The 17,673-nt window shown below is 41.2% G+C and overlaps 1 non-coding gene and 1 pseudogene across 1 annotated transcript; both read left to right on the top strand.

Moving 5' to 3' along the window:
• Nucleotides 1-9,482: 9,482 nt before the first annotated feature.
• On the top strand, nucleotides 9,483-10,701 carry LOC109685092 (uncharacterized; annotated as a pseudogene).
• LOC141411285 (small nucleolar RNA SNORA26) lies at nucleotides 10,300-10,421 on the top strand. The gene has a single exon (XR_012436076.1). It is a non-coding gene; the product is annotated as a small nucleolar RNA SNORA26 (small nucleolar RNA).
• Nucleotides 10,702-17,673: the final 6,972 nt, after the last annotated feature.

Genomic DNA, 17,673 nt, shown 5'->3' with positions numbered 1-17,673 from the left:
CATTAAAATCAAGATTTAGGAATACCCAGCAGTGTTTCATGAATTGTGTTCTGGTAAGTTTCTCAACATTGTGTTCAGTGCCTGAATTAGAATTAACTGGTATGATATACACATGTATGAAAATGTCAGGATGAAAACCATTATTTTTAAAAATTAATATATGCTAATAAAATACATTAGGTGATTATTTAAAAGACCCAAGAGCATATAAAAATGCAAAAAAAAAATTAAGTAGTGTATTAAGCATGCAGATTCCTGGGCCCCCTCCTGAGCCTATGAAACCAGAGTCTGTGGATGAGACCTGGAACTCTGCACTTTTTAGCAAGCGGGCCAGGTGATTTATTCCAAGACTGAAGTCTGACAATCCAGTTTTCAAGAACATGAGGTTTCTCCAAGTCTATGAGGAAAATCAAGGATAGAAAAACAAGCTGAACAGCATCAGGCCTAAGCAATCAGCCAAATCCAACATGTGACAGAGCATAGGACCACTGACCTGGCTTCTTCAAAGAGCCAAAGGCCTTACCATCAACTGGTAAAGGGGCAAACAAATGCTGTTCCACACAGTCATAAACTAGATAGAAGTATGATGAGTGATCCAACAGAGATAAACCTTTTTTTTTTTTTTTACTATTTTCTTATCTTTTATATAAAGGGTTGTACATTGACACAATATTTCAAAGGTTGAATATAATTATACATAGCTATATTTTTATAACGAAAATTGTCATTTCCACTTATAGCAGGGTCTATACTTGTAGTATAGTATAACACTCCACTTAATTTTTACAGGTTTTTTTTTTTTTTTTTTGGCTTTAGCACTTACTCTGCAAGGCTTTATTTACTTATTTTTTAGTTCTTTTTTTTTTTCTTTTATTCATATGTGCATACAATGTTTGGGTCATTTCCCCCCTCTTCCCTCTGCCCCCCTCCCTCTCCCCCCCACACCCCTCCCTACCAGGCAGATTTTGCCCTTATCTCTAATTTTGTTGAAGAGAGAGTATAAGCAATAATAGGAAGGAACAAGGGTTTTTGCTGGTTGAGATAAGGATAGCTATACAGGGAGTTGACTTGCATTGCTTTCCTGTACATGGGTGTTACCTTCTAAATTAATTCTTCTCCAACTAACCTTTTCTCTAGTTCCTGGTTCCCTTCTCTATTGGCCTCTGTCACTTTAAAGTTTCTGCATTAGTTTCTCTGCATTGAGGGCAAAAAATGCTATCTAGTTTTTTAGGTGTCTTACCTATCCTCATACCTTCCTGGTGTGCTCTCGCTTTTATCTTGAGATCAAAGTTCAATCCCCTTGTTGTGTTTGCCCTTGATCTAATGTATGCATATGAGGGAGAACATGCGATTTTTGGTCTTTTGGGCCAGGCTAACCTCACACAGAATGATGTTCTCCAGTTCCATCCATTTACCAGCGAATGATAACATTTTGTTCTTCTTCATGGCTGCATAAAATTCCATTGTGTATAGACACCACATTTTCTTAATCCATTCGTCAGTGCTGGGGCATCTTGGCTGTTTCCATAACTTGGCTTTTGTGAATAGTGCCACAATAAACATGGGTGTGCAGGTGCCTCTGGAGTAACAGTCTTTTGGGTATATCCCCAAGAGTGGTACTGCTGGATCAAATGGCAGAGCAAACATAGATAAACCTTGAAAACACTAGGTCAAACTGAAAAAACTCAGATACGAAAGGCCATAGCTTGTGCAATTCCATTTCCATGAGAAGTTGGGCATAGGCAAATCATAGAAGTAGAAAGTGTGGTTTCCAAGGACTAGGGGATTCTCTTGGGAGGGAAATGCTGAACATGAAAATGTTTTCAAATCAGGGTTGGGGATGGATGTAGTTGTCAGAGCACTTGGCTCTGACACTTTTCCAGCACCAGAAAAACAAAAATAAAACTGTGAAGCAGCACTTAGGTGATTGAAGCAGGAAGACCAAGAGTCTCAGGCCATAACCTGAGCTACACAGTAAGGTCCTATTTCAAAAAAAGAAAGAAAGAGAAAGGGGCAGAGGGAGGAAGAAAGGGAGGGAGGGAGGGAAAGAAAGACAAGAAAATGTTTTAGAATTAGAAACTGGGACGATTATACAAAACTTGAATATATTAAAAACCACTGATTTGTGTACTTTAAAGGGTGACTTTTCTAATACCTGAGTTGTATCTAAACAAACTGTTATTAAAAATATTAAAGGCATTTTAAAGGAAAGAAGGTCATTTTTTCTAGACTAAAAGGGGCTTGAAAGCAACTTAAACATAATTCAATACAATGAGTAGGCCTTGTTTGAGCCCTGATTGAAACAAGCTAAAAAGGACACTCTAAGACAATGGGAGAGTTTGAATAAAAACTTAGAATTATTGTTTATTTTCTTAGCAATCATCCTGGCATTGTTGTCAGGTATGATTATGTCTTTTCTTTAGAGATGACACTGAAATATTTAGAGATAAAATATCATGATATTTGAGATTTGTTTTAAAATACTTGACAAAATAGAGTGATAGATGGAACAAGTACACAAAATAAATGTTTTTGGTTATTGGTTGTTAACTGGAAGAGAAATACACAAGGGCTCCTTGAACTCTATTTTTGTACATGTTTGGAAAATTTCACTTGATCATCTTAGTTTATTCTGACTCCAAAAATTTCAGTTGTGGTAGGGTGAGGCTGAAGGATAATATTAGAAGTAGGTCATTACTATTGAACTTTTTAGCAGGAACAGGCTAGAGAGAAGACTTTGAATACATCTATTAATGGGGAAATTAAAGCACAGAATAGGAAAGGCATTGGGCTCAGAGTTTCTTGTTGTTTTCAGTTGTTTGTGGGGTCAGGACTGGGGTTTGAACTCAGGACTTCAGGTTGCTCTATCATTTGAGGTACATCGCCACCCCACTTTTCTCTGGTTATTTTTGGAGATTGAGTCTTGCAAACTATTTACTCAGGCTGGTCTCAAACCTCCCAATTCAGCCTCCCAAGTAGCTCAGATTACAGGCGTGACCAACAGGTGCCTGCCTTGTTTTAAAATGAGGAAGATCATTTAAATTCTCTCATCAAAAGCCACTTGAAAGTCTACAAAATTGTCGTTAACTAAGTATTCAGTTGATACTCTGAGCAACCAGTTAATTTCACATCTATGCAAAGCATGTGGTACAAGTGGTAGAGTACTTGCCTAATCAGGCCCAGAGTTCAATCCCCAGTACCATCAATTAGTTAATTAATTAAGCAAGCTTGTATTTTGGTGTATTATATTTAACACTTTATTGTGGTGATATTTTGTTTCCAGAATCTAGTTTTACTCTTATAATCTTGTTAGACTAATTTATTTGCCTTAAAAGTATGCTAGTGAGTCAGGCACCAGTGCCTTCTGCCTGTAAAATACTAGCTACTTAGGAGGCTAAAATGGGGAGGATCATGGTTCAAGACCAGCTTGGACAAAAAGTTCAAGAGACCCTGATCTCAACCAATAACTAGGCACAGTAGTTGCCTCTCATCCCAAGTTACTTGGGAGGTTGAGATTGGGAGGACTGTGGTTCCAGGCCAGCCTGAACAAAAAAAGTTTGAGAGACTCCAGATCAATGGAAAAAAGCTGGGCATGGTGGGACAGGCCTATCATCCCAGCTGTGGCAGAAAGCATGAAATAGGGGGATTGAGGTCCAGACTGGCCTAGGCAAAAAGCAAGACTATCACCAAATAACCTGAGCAAAAAGGGCTGGAGGGGTGGCTGATGTGATAGAGCACATATCTTGCAAGTGCAAAGCCCTGAGTTCAAATCCAAAACAAACCAAAACACCAAAAACAACCAAAAATATGCTATGAGCCATGTGTGGTAAAACATACATTTAATTCCAGCTCTCAGGAGAATCACAGGTTTAAGACTAGCCTAGGCTAAATAGTGGGTTTAGAAGCCAGCCTGAGCAAGACCCAGTCTCAAAAATCCAAAACAATGGGGCACAGTGACTCACGCCTATAATCCTAGCTACTCAGGAGGCAGAGATCAGGAAGATCACTGCTGGAGGCCAACAAGACCCTACCTCACAAATACCCAACACAAAAAAGGGCTGGTGAGGGCTGGCAGAGTGGCTCAAGAGGTAAGAGTGCCTGTCTAGCAAGTGTGAGGCCCTGAGTTCAAACCCCAGAACCACCAAAAAGAAAAAAAAGAGAAAGAAAGCTAGTGTGTGTAATAGTTTAATGTTAAATTTTTGACCAGGAAGCTAACCCATATAATCTCCCCCCAACCCTCTTTTTCCCTTTCTCTCTGCAGTATGGGGTTCCAACCCAGGGCCTCATGCATGCTAGGCAAGCACAGTACCAACTGCTACATCCCCAGCCCTATAGTACATCCTTCCATGGACCCACTCCACCTCTTCCCGGTCACTAGTCTCAGTTTACAGTAGGGTGTGGCCTATGGACTTCATATTCAGTGTTCAGTTCATTTCCCAAGGTTCCTGGCCTGACCTAGAACCCTCTTGCCACTTGACAAGTAAGACTTGGAAAAATGTTTGCTTTCATTGAGTTTAAGTCTCCTCCATCACCTTGACTAGGCATCAAAAATCTTGGAAACATGAATGTTTGAGAGATTAAACATATTCTTTTTAGGTTATTGATATTAAGAGGCATGGAGGCAATTTCTTTGTGAAGATGCATGGAGGCAATTTCTTTCAGGAATGTTTGGTTTTCTCCTGAGGGCCTGGTTTGTTTCTATTTTTTGATCTTTGCATTGACTGCCCAGCAACTCAGAGTAGAGCTTTTTTTGCCTTTCACCTGGCAAATGGCAAATGTATCCTGTGGATTATATGGTGTACTAGCCCTAAGCTTCGTCTTATTTTCTCTGCATTTCAACTTCCTCACTATGTTTTAGAACTCTCATTGTAATTATAATCTTGTAAATTATATCCAAATCCTTTTTGGATTAGGATGGAATGTAAATAGGAATAAACAAATGAATAAATGAACAAAGTAAATTATAAATCATTACAAATAAATGCAAAAAAAACCCCACAATAAACATGAATCAGATACCAACAAATGCAGGTTGTTTTCAAGTTCCTCATTAAAGCTATCATATTTACTTTTGTGTTTTTGTTTTTTGAGACAGGGTCTCTGTGTATATCCCAGGCTGCCTTGAATTGAGATCCTCTTGCCTCAGTCTGCTGAGTACTGAGATTACAGGCATGTGGCATTCTAACTGCTATTTTATTCATTTTTTTCAGTAGTGTATATTAGTTGTACAAAGGGGTTTCACTGTGATATTTCCATAAGCATATATAATGTATTTTCATCAAATTCAACCCCTTTATTACTCTTTCTTATCTCCTCTCCCCTCCCATCCTTTGTGGGACTGAGGGTCGAAGTCAGGGCTTTGCACTTGTTAAGTTCTGATATGAGGATTCAAATAGTCAGGCACCCAGCACATAATAACAAGGGTTAAGTAAAAGCTGGCCATTAGTCTGGTGATTAAGGATGAAGCCATTGCACATGCTCAGTTTCCTCCTTAGCTGTCTGTGATTAGGAACAGCAAAGCTTTTGCTCTCGTGCATCTGAGCAGCTGAGCTGGAAATATCCTAAGATTTCTGGTGTGAAGTTTGGGTTTTACCTTCTATTTGCATGGACTCCATCCAGGGCCTGGGAAGGGATCCCCCAATGCACCCACATGAATGTATATTTTTGTAAAAGGTATAAAAGTATGATATTTTGCATTGTTTTTCTTAAGGAGGACCACCCAAATTGACCTCACCATACCTGGGTACAGCCTGGCATCCAAGTCACCAATACCTGCTGATAGTAGTAGACTGACAAATGGATACAGACACATAAATGTGATCACAGATGCACAAGAGCCCATTGAAACACTTAGCTTGTCACTCAGAGATAAGCCACCTTTGTTCTAAAGTATAAAACACAAATTCCCTTCTGGTCTGTCTTTAGAATTGAAGAAATGCTTGCCTAACACCCTTAACTAACGAAAGTGAATCTCCTTTCACCTTGCTGCTTAATCAAATTTCACAATATCCTATTATTTTTGCAGACTAGTTGCTGTGCAGAACACAAACCATGTTTTGGCTCCAGGCCTTCAGTTCTTGGGTTGTGTTACTCACATTTCAAGAAGGCAGTAGCCACATGTGGCTCCATGTGGGGAAACATTTCAATCATTGGAGACTGTTGTATTAGCGCTGGGCTGCTTTCAGGAAACTGCAATTAGTTCAGCATGGTTGGATCACAATGGATGTGAGAAGATAGACAGATAGGGATTGAAAGATAGATAGGGATTTGTCTTGTTCCTGGTGGCAGTGAAGAGCCATTTGGGATTTCCAAGGGAGAGGACAGCAATGAGGAATTACCAGGGAAGGAAGACTGGGACAGGGAGGCCCAGTGGAAACTGCTACATTGGACAGAAAGTAGATGAGAGAGAATCAGTGTACTGGCAGGCAGGGGATGGAGAGAAGAGGAAGACTGTCAGTGGTCAACAGAGAGAACTGATTGATGAGAAGAGGGTAAGAGAGATGGAGGAAGAGACTGAGAGAGGAAAGCATTTGAACTGAATCTTGGACGGTTGGGCTCATTGTGTTGCCCATGCTGGACTAAAACTCAAGTGATCCTCCTGTATCAAGGACTATGGAATTGTTATTCTTTAAGAAAGAGACAGAGAAGGGAAGTGCAGGGTGAGTAGAAGAGAGTGATGTCCATTTGGAATAAGATGACTTTGTGGTGTCTCTGGGATATCGGAGGAAATGTCTGGAGGGCCTGAGGATATCCAGGCTGTGAAGCTAAGAGAACGGTATGTGCTGGTGGGAAACAGGTAGGCTGAGACCCAGGATAGGAATCCCAGTCCTGCCATGAGTTGAGTGGTTTGGGAAAGCCAAGAAGGCCTTCTTGGCATCAGTTATAATCTCTAAAATGTTGATAATAGTATTTTTATGTAAAGGGAAAATTCTATGAATGGCTTATAAATGCTTGTTTCATGCTGCTAATATTCTTATCTCCCTTAATTGCTTTAAAAATTATAGATAACATGTGTAAAATGTCTACTGCTGAGTAAGTGACTTTTTTTGGTTTTTTGGTGGCACTGGGGTTTGAACTCTGGACCTCACACTTGCTAGGCAGGCACTCTTACCACTTGTGACACTCTGCCACTCCTTTTTTATGATGAATTTTTTTTCCTGGGTTGACTTGGAACTGATATCCTCCTGACTTCCTCCTAAGTAGCTAGGATTATAGGCATGAGCCACCAGCGCCCAGTGTAAATGACTTCTATTATTGCTATACCTGGGAAGTTGGTCAGACAGAGTATACAGAGCAAAAGGAGAGTTGAGGAGTTCAGCCAGAACAGCACTTGAAGAGTAAGAAGAAAGAGAAGAGAGGGCCACAAGTGTTAGAGGAAAACCAGGGAGGTACAGAAATCCAGAAACTCAGAGGCATGGAGGACCCAAGGAGAGAGTGAGCAGTTGTGTTATACCAGAGAATCTGGGTAAGTTAAGGACCATTGGATTTGGTCACTAGGAGGCCGCTCAGTTTCAGGGAAATAGGGAGGAAGAAAGACTATGCTGAGTTGAGCGGTGGATCAGGCTAAGATGATGGAGACACGAAGACATAATCTGTTCTGAAGACTGGTTGGGAAGGGGAACCATGTATGTGGTATCTGGGGACTGGAGGAAATTTGATGAAGGGAAGGTTTATTCAGGTTCCAATATAGAGTATACATACACAGATGAGCTAGAAGCCAGAGAGAGGAAGTGAGAGAAGAGACAAAGACAAGAAACTATGACTAGCTTGGGGGTCTGAGGAAGCTAGCAGGGGCAAAGCCCAGAGCCCAAGGGAAGGGATTAATAGGGACCAAGGAAAACCGTTTATTAAAGTGGGAGTTTTGGGAACTATGACGACATTAAACCTCCATCACGACTGTCAACAGGTCTCTTATGCTGTTCCATCTGGATCCCTATTCCTCTAGGACCTTTTGTTCAATTTCTGACAGGTTAAATTTAGACAGACTAAATTTTAAGAAATACAACTGATGCAATTCCCTTTAAACTGCATTACAAGTGTGTGTGTGTGTGTGTGTGTGTGCGCACACACACACACACAGGGGTCTGTTGCTGGAGATCAAACTCAGGGCCTTGGCATGCTGGATGTGCACTCTACCGCTGAGCTAAACCCCCAACCCTATTATAAGCATTTTTAATGCCAAAGACAGATTATTCCGAATGTAACTCAAAAGAAAGTATAAATGGGTTTACGTTGCTCTATAACCTCTATATTTAATTCTAACTATAGATACATTTATAATAAATATATTTATAATGCAATTTAGTGTCATATTTATAATATATTATAAGAAATATGTATTTAGAGTTGGGAAAACAGTCTCTTTTAAGACAAGGGAACAGTTTATCATTTCAAAAAACTGAGTTTGTCATCTCCTTTGAATTGAGAATTTGGCCAGAGTGAAGCTTTCAAATTGAGGTAGATTTCTCATAAATTCAAGTTAAATATTACATAACTTCTTTCCATTTTTATCACCTGATTTTGGGGAGAAGATATTCTGCACAACTATCCCCAAATCTCATCAGGTTGTCACTGAATTCCTGAGATTTATTTATCTGTAAGATTCTTCCTTTGAAGCTTAGTCACGTTAATTATCACAGTTAAATAAAAGTAATGTGTCTTCAAAGGGACAATAACAGATTCAGCAGGGCGGTTGCACTTTGGGGTCCCACACAGGCCACTTTCCTGTTCTACCATGGTGCTCTGGGTATGCTGTTCTTTCTGCCTTCTGTAGTCCTTCAACGCCTGTCCTCAGGCACCTACCTTGTAGTCTATTTGTTGATTTCTCTTCCTGCCCCACCCCCACATCTGCAGAAGGACAATGCTGTTTGAGGCACTCTGTATTCAGACTGCTTTTGTTCAAATCCCAGAACCGCCATTCGCTAGCTGCTCTGTCACTTTGGACAAGTTGCTCAACGTGTCCGTTTTCCCACCTACAATTTGGGGATGAGAAATATTTTGAGGATTAACTTTGTTAACCTATGGTAAACACTCTTGTTTGCTAAGTTTGAGTCTGTCACCTTGAGAATGCTTGCTGAGCTGTGAGGCACCTCACCTCCATCTGACCCTCTGTTGATTATTGCAGTCTACTTGCTGAATACTGGAAAATAGATGAACAAGGAGCAGGAGGGAAGGAGGCTGGTCCTTCCGGGTTTAGGAGAGGTCACGGGGGAGGGAGGGTGAGAAGTTTGAGCTTGTTGGACAGGACATACATGGAATTAATAGTTTGAGGAAAGGGTATCTCGGGGCTTATAGCCCAGCCCTGGCGGAACCGCGACCACCTCTCCAGCACAGCACCTGAGGAAAAGTACGGTGACCCCAGATTCACCAGTGGCAAGCACTGGTAGGGGGCCTGAAGAATCTGGTTCCCGGAAGGATGCTCCGCACAGGGTCCCCACCTTGTCCCGCCACTGCAAGTACCAGCGAAAAATCTACCGCAGTCAATGGACTGGTGGTCCCTTCTCGGTCTAGAGTTCCCTGGCCCCGCCTTCCCGGCTCCTCATCCCGCCCCCTTCCGAGTCGTTCCGGTGATTGGCTGCCCGTCTCTCTGGTCCATCCCCGCCCCGCCCCGCCCCGCCCCGCCCCGCCCCGCGGTCCTAGTCTCTGCGCCGCGCTCGGGTCGCCGGCCTCTTTGTCCCGTGGGTTTGGCGGTGAGTGTGTCTGTTCTTGGTCTCCCGAGGTGAGGGTACTAGTCGGTCTGTGGACCTGGGTAGGGGCTGGGGTGGCCCCGCGTCCCCTCGAGCTTTGCCCGCCCGGAGCTCCGCTGCTCCCGGCGGCCAGAACGGAGGGGTAGAGCAGCCCTCGGTGGCCCGGGGGTCGGGTGGCCGTGCCCGGCTCGGGGCCGCGCGAGACACAGGCGCCGCGCGCATCCGCACGGAGCCTCCCTGGGCCGCCGGGCGGGGTGACACGTTTGCGCTTTGTTTCCCCAGGGCCGATCCGATGCTATTTTGTAGGGAGCTCCGGGCGGGGCCTTGCCCACGGCTGCCGGAACCCCGACCCGGGTAGGTCGGCCACGAGAGTTTGTCTCCAGCGTTCCAGAGTTGCAGCTGCCTCGGTTCTAGGCGCAGGTATGTCCCTAGTCTTGAAATGACGCATGCGACGAACACGTGGCCAACTGCAACCGGAGGGTTTCCAGGCGCGTGTTTGTTGCAGAGGCCCAAATCGACACTTACCGGAAAGGAAATTCGCAGGCTCACGCAGAACAACTGCCCCTCATGGGTTGGCAGACGTGTTACACGGTTTAAAAGATCGCCCTTTCCTGTGCCCTGTTAAGGTTGACGCAGTGCCTTGAGAGGCTAACACAGAAGGGTAAAGGAAATCTCCATAAAACCCAGAGAAGAGCTTGTAAAACTCCTCCCTGGATCCTGTCTGGAGTCACAGCTGAACCAGAAGAAATTTAGTTAACAGTTTAAACATAACCGAGATGTTTTATATATAGTTAATGAAACGATACATTTAAACTTAGCCTTTGCTTTGCTATATTCACACATACTTTTTGGACTCCTCTGGGATACTATTATAGTAAGGAAATTTGGGTACTTTGGTTTTCTTTGAAAGTGGAAACTTCATATGTACCTAAGGCTTTTGCTTGAAATGCATTAAGACAAACTGGAAAGAATGTACCGCAGCGTTTTCTGTTTATTTAAAACGTTTTCATTCCTTTTGTAGGATGAAACTACAGGTGCAAACGGTTGAAGCTGGACTAATCTCCTGGTATTTTAACAATTTCACCTATTAGCACTCCACAGTTACAATAAGAAAGTGCCTCTAATGAGGGGAAATGTTTTTAGATGTAGTAACTAACCAGGTGTCCACAATGCCACAGGAGTTAGAACAGTGGGACAGAGCTAGTGGTGACAGGGCAATGTGTCAAGTGCTTCATTGAACCCCTTCGTTTAATTCTCACAGCCCTGAGATTGGTGCTGTTCTCCCATCTTACAGAGGAAGAAATGGGTTAGGTTGGAACTCAACTGAACAAGGAGTCGGTGTCTAATAGAATCCCTGAGATTTGGTGTCAGTGTAAGAGTTTAAAAAAAATTCTATAGATTGGTATACTTTGGGTGGAAAGAGGGACACAGTAAAGCTGTTAAGAATATAAATCTTTTGTAGTTATCACCTTGAGCCTGTTTTACCAGGTTCCCTTTGGCACAAAAGGAGCATCTTCATTCAGTTTGTTAGTGTTTTCAAAGGTGTGTTAGCATAGTGAGGTGTAAAAAGGGGATTAAAAGAACATAGTATTGGGGATAGTGGGAAAGCTTTCATGTGGGAAGAACTATGACAATCTGGGAAGGAAAATGCATGTACCCAGTTCTACATGTCTAGGAATTGCACTTAAAATCATTTTCTAGAAACTTTAAATAAAGCTATTTAATGTTTATCTTAAAGTCCTTACTGGTTATTTCTGTAACTGTTTTGGCCTATCAGTTTCATGTTCTGCATTATACTCCAAAGGCCAGTCTTAGCTGGCTATATTTGTTGGGGGATGGTACTCATAATTGCAGGTAGAGGTGACCAGGGATATGACTAGAGGATGTGTATCACATCTTAAGTGTTTCTATAAATGGGGCGGAGAGCATTTCAGGCAGGAAGCAAGTAAGACTGAAGAGGGATGGCCCTTAAGGAAAAGAAATTTTTGATTCTGTTGGATTATATGTGACATTCAAATGGATGGCTTATAGCCATCACCTACTCATAGCAACAGTATAATGTTTAGGGCCTAGGTTTCAAACCCTACATTTTGATGTGATTTTTATACCAGTTACTACTTCATCTGTTTTAAAATTGTAAGTCCTGGGAAAATGTATTGATGGGAGTGGGGTTTGAACTCAGCCTCACTTGCAAAGCAGGTACTCTGCTGCTTGAGTCACACCCCCCAACTTTTAGTCTTTTTTTTTTTTTTTGTCTAGTTTATTTTGGAATTGAGGTCCCATAAACTATTTGCCAAGGCTGGCCTGGAACCATCATTCTCCCAATCTGAGCCTCCCAAGTAGTGAGGATTATAGGCATGAGCCACTGGCATCCAGCCTGTTCATCATTTTTATGATGCTGTATTACTGATACGGTGTTGTCAGTCATGATGCGTGTCTATGGGTATTTACAATAGAATAGCTCTCATGTTCATTTAATCTGCCAAGTAGTATGTACATAGGAGACAAGGTAGAAAAGACTGGATATAGTTGGCTGGAAGCATATGTAACTACAGGTAAAAAATTAGGGAGACCCCCCCTCTTAATAAGCTGGTCTTGGTAGTGTGGACCACCGTGGAAGGTGCTGGCCCTGGGCGAAAATGGAAGTACCTGAAAAATGCTAAAGCAAAAAAAGGGCTTGGGGCATGTCTCAAATGGTGGTGCTAGACAAGCAAATGCTGGGCCCAGTTCAAACACTACTGCCAAAAAATCCCAAAGCTAATAAATTCTGGTAGGACAAGGAGTCCAGAGAAGTTATGTTTACTAGGTGTTGTCATGAAAAGTGCATGAAGTCTGACAAGGCTTTAGTAAATCCCTTTCAAAGGTAATCAGTTTTCACAAATTCTCCCTTTCCACTGAGCCCTCCAGATAGTTCTTTGCCCATTGAGTTACTTGGGCTGGGTGAGCCTATGGAGGCACTGCACCTGCCATGGAACCTGTTTTTGACAATTTTTGGGTTACTAGTTTGAAGTCTGTTAGGCTGAATTAGCAGCAGGTAACATGAACAGTTTGTTAAATGGGAAGAAACATAGCCCAGAATAAAGAACTACAGAGATAGCAGACCTGACCACTAGTCACATGGCTATTTAGGTAAGACTAAAATTTCAATTCTGCAGTTGCATTGGCTACATTTCAAGTGCTCAGTAGCTATATGTGGTTAGGGACAGCACAGGTAGCGAACATTTGCACTTTTGTACAGCTGCTGGCAGTACTGTTGTAGAGATGCATGGTGGCCACCTTGGATTTTGAAAACCAATCTGTCTAGGGAGATGGCTTGGTAACTGAACAAGGCGCCCAAGGATGCCAGGTCCTAACATCTGGCACCTGCAGATGTTCCCTTATTTTGCAGATAGGATTGGATTAAGGGTTCTGAAATGTGAAGATGATTGTCAGGACAATCCTAGTGTGCACAAGGTCCCTCATAGGAGGGAGGCAGACAGATTGCACATATAGGAAATAGCCATATGAAGACAAAGCAGAGATTGGAGTGAAGCAGCCACCACCAGAAACTGGAGGTTAAGGAACCAATAAAAGGACTTGTGGCCCTGTGAGAGGATAAATTTCTGTTTTAAGCAGAGTTACTGGTAATTTGTTGTAGTGGCCACAGGTCACAAGTGAAAAGCTTAAGAAACATTGCTTTGTTAGAACTTCAACACACCAGACTGCCTCCCACACTTTTTATTATCTTTTTAGTTTTTATTTTAAAGTGTCAGGTGTGGCCATCAATTTAAAATATATTTAGACTTTACCTGGGCTCATGTGGCTCACACCTGTAATCCTAGCTACTTGGGAGGCTGAGAGTGGGAATATGGCAGTTCCAAGCCACTCCAGGCAAATAGTTCCTGAGATCCCATCTCCAAAATAACCAAAGCAAAAAGGATTGGAGGCATGGTTCAAGCAGTAGAGTGCCTGCTTTGCAAAGGCAAAGCCTTGAGTTCAAACCCCAGTTTCACTAATAAATAAAATTGAGCTTTAGTCATAAGTGATAGAATGGCTAAAATGCAGAACTAGCAAATTCCTAATAAAACATCAAAACTGGTAAAAGGATTATTTTTTGGCTTATTGGAAGCCAGTTATTATATACACACATAAATTTCATTTATACAATACAGAACTGAATTTAATAGGGAAAACATTTTTTTGCCCTGGAGGCCATAGAGCTTTCACCAGCAGTACCCAGGGGTGATACAGACTTAAAATGAGACCAGTTGTCTATAAATAACCTCAATTTTGGCTCACATTCCAAGAAATGTCACTTGAGTTTCTGGGGAGATTTTTATAAATAAAATTTAATAGTATAACATAACTAGTTGTCTCAGGGTTAACCACCTTAGGGCTGACAAAGTCCTTCCTATGATAGTTTTGTTGTCTGGGTTTCAGTAACACTTATAATAATGGGAGACCACACTTCAATAGCATCATCCTTAAAGACGGAAATAAATAGGCAAATAACTCAAGTTGTACTTGTTGAACTCAAATTTCTTATGGGAAGGAACAGCACATTTCAGCTAGCTCTTTAAGATGTTAAAGGACAAGTATGCTGAAGTCCTTTGCGTTAATTTTAGGCTGATCAGAATTTCTTCCATGTAAAACCATTTTTTACCTACTTTCTATAGAATGCATTGATATCAACTCTGACATGAATTTCTAATGTCTTTATTAAAACGTTTCAAAACTACCAGTCGACTAGATCATAATTACTTGAAGCTATTACAGCTTCATGAATATTCAAGATACTGTCTCCCCTTTAATAAAGGTTGTTAGAGCTGAAGCTTAGGATATGTTCAGTCCACACAGTAACACATGTAATGTGAAGGTCAAAACTCAGTCCCTTGTAGATGAAAAGATTTATGTATGTTGTGGTTTGTGTGTTAATTGGAGTGATACGTTTTGAAACTCAATCTACAGAATATCACGATGAAAGAAATGTCAACGTTTCATACCAAACCAGTTTGTATATAAAAATCATTTAGCCAGGCATGTGTGGCTACTACAGTAGCACCTGTAGTCCTAGCTACTTGGGAGGCTGAGATCTAGATCAGGTTCAAGGCCAGCCCAAGCAAACAGTTTGCTAGACACCAACCCCAAAAAACCCAGAGCAAAAAGTACTGGAGGTGTGGCTCCAGCAATAGAGCAGCTGCTTCATTCAGTTCAAACCTGTTCCCCATTCCTCCTACCCACCCACCCAAAATCCAGTTAAAATTGAAAAGGTTTATAGGCTGAACAAAATTAAGTCTGATTTTTTTTTTAAGGGGTGGTAGGGAGAGTGACTTTTAAGGAAGAAAAGAGTATTTTTTTTCATTGATATTTTATTAGAATATATTTGTTGTACTGGGGGCATTCATTGTAACAATTCCAAATAGGCTTATATTGTACATTGGTTAGATCACTCCCACCCTCTCCTTGGGCCCTTCCCCATCCCACTTAAAACTATTTCAAGAGGTTTCTTTGTTCTATTTCGTATATGAAGTCCATCAACCATATTCCCTCACCTTAATCTGCTTCCCTCACCCTCCCTCCTCCTGCAAGTACCCCTCCCATACAAACTATACCTATTTTAAAGTCCTGTCTTTCATCAGTAATATCTAAGTCAGTGTTTGAAAGGGTTTCTCAATGTGTCCCTGCTGTGAGTCTACTTTACTTTGGACCATTCAACCCCTTCCATTACTCTTTCTTACCACTTTATCTGTGATTCCCCCATTTTTCAACAGCCTTTGGTTACATATCCTCGTATCCTGTACCTTCACAGATGTGTTTTACAATATTGTTGATGCTCTGTTGTTCAGGAAGAGTAACTGTACATCATTCCTTATATGCCTCTTATTTTTGTTCTTCCTTGCTGGCAGAATTGCATCTTGTTTCCAACATCTGAGCTCAGTTCCCACTCCAAAAAGAAGTTTCATTATAAGTCTATTTTTTGTTTTTATTTTTTACTATTTAAGTCTATTTCTTCTTGTTTTTATTTTTTATTACTTAAATCTGGACTGTGTCTGCCTAAACATGGCCACTCTCGTTCCTTCTGAGATGTTATATCATTCCTCTCTAGCTCTCTGTTGAAGGTTTCATTTACATCTTGAATGAGCTCACCTTGAAGAAATCAGGCAAGAGTGCTTCTGTGCTTAGTTCCTCACCCTGAGGTAGTGTGCTAGGCTCCTAAAAAATGGCCAGTTCTGCTGGGTGTGGGTGGCTCATGCCTGTAATCCTAGCCACTCAGAAGGCAGAGATGAGGAGGATCAGAGTTCAAAGCCAGCCCAGGCAAATAGTTCCACAAGACCTTATCTTGAAAAACCCTTCACAAAAATAGGGCTGGTGGAGTGGCTCAAGGTGAAGGCCCTAAGTTCAAACCCCAGTACTGCAAAATAAATAAATAAATGGCCAGTTCCATGCCCTGCTTTATCACTCCGAGCTCCAGAGGCTTCATGCTGCTTAAATCATGTACCAAGCCAATGGAAAATGTCTGAAGACACTCAGCTCTTCAGTGTCAGCCTGAAATTTCTCTACAACCCATGAGACAAAGCAGTAGCGCTGTGCCCTGAGTCTGTCCAAGTTGCAGGTTCCTGCAAAGCTCTGTTTTGGTTTGGCCTGTGCAAGATTATCAACCACAATATCATGAGAAGGAATCTTCCTAGAAACTCTTCTTGTACAAGTTGTCTTTCAGAATAAGTATTTATTTGTTTGTCAGCCATTTTCTCATAGTTAATTGGCTATTTTAGCAAATCGAATTTCTGACCCTCAGCATCTTCATGGGATCTGTGGGTGACTGGTTGGTGACTATACGTCATCATGTGTATCACTCCTACTCTCACTTTTTGAATTTTTATTTATTTGTTGCAGTACTTGGGGTTGAACTCAAGGCCTCCAGCTTGCAGGCATTCTACCACTTGTGCAATGCCCCAGGGGTTCCCTACCTTTAAACTTTTTGTGCCAGTGAAAACTACTTGCTTCTGACATTACTTTGTCACCATTAGGTACTTTAACATTTCAGATGTCTCATTTGTACCTTTAGCTTTACACAAAGTTTAAAAGGAATTATGCTTTAAATAATGTTAAGTTTTATGGTGAAAGAAAATCTATTCACATTTACTTACAAAGTTAGCTGGTAACTTTGGAAGTGCTAATGTGCTAACTGAAAAACATGTTACAACTTACTGCAGCAACAGTTAGTACTCCTATTTTTACAAACTACTCATGAAAAATTAGAAGTTTCAGTAGAAGAGAACAAATAATCTTCAGGAAAGTTGATGAAGGTTTCAGCACCACCTCAAATTGGATGCCTTCTATTTTCCCACTTGTAGAAGGATAAAAGCACATTTTCTCACTAGTGATATCTGAAGTACATTAATTATGTACAGGCAACATTACTTCCCCCAAAAGATCTAAGATAATAAAAATGCTAAAAATACACAACCTGCCTCTTGTTTTACATAATGAGCTAGGGGGAAATTATGAAATTTTGGTTTTTCTATTGGTATTGATTGATATGGTAGCTCAAATGCAATATACCAAGTCTATTTCCAAGTAGAAAACAAGAAAATGGATGCTGATGTTTTCATTTGTAATAATACACCTTGTATTGTTGGGTTCCCAGGAATTCTAACACAAGTATTGTTCCAAAATTCATCCCCCAAATACTACTTTGTATATTTAGAATTGAAAACAACACACATACATCAAAAAGTAGCATCTTATAAACTTGAACACATATTTCACTTAGTTCTCAGATCAAAGTTTGAAAAGGTTTCACAAATTAAGACTACAGTGTGGATGCTGGAATTAAAAATGAGGTTTTCCAGTGATTGGATGTGACTAGATCTACTGATGGGATGTTTTGGTTTGTTTACTTTTTGTGGTTGAAATATACAAAACAAAGTTTATCCTTTTGTCTTTTTTTTTTTTTTTTCCTAGGGTTTGACCTCAGGGTCTATACCTTGAGCCACTTCACTAGCCT

The sequence above is a fragment of the Castor canadensis genome, chromosome 9, assembly GCF_047511655.1.
Source record: "Castor canadensis chromosome 9, mCasCan1.hap1v2, whole genome shotgun sequence".
Lineage (NCBI taxonomy): Eukaryota > Metazoa > Chordata > Mammalia > Rodentia > Castoridae > Castor > Castor canadensis.
Note: the sequence above shows the minus strand (reverse complement) of the source record. Positions and strands in the feature narration are given on the sequence as shown.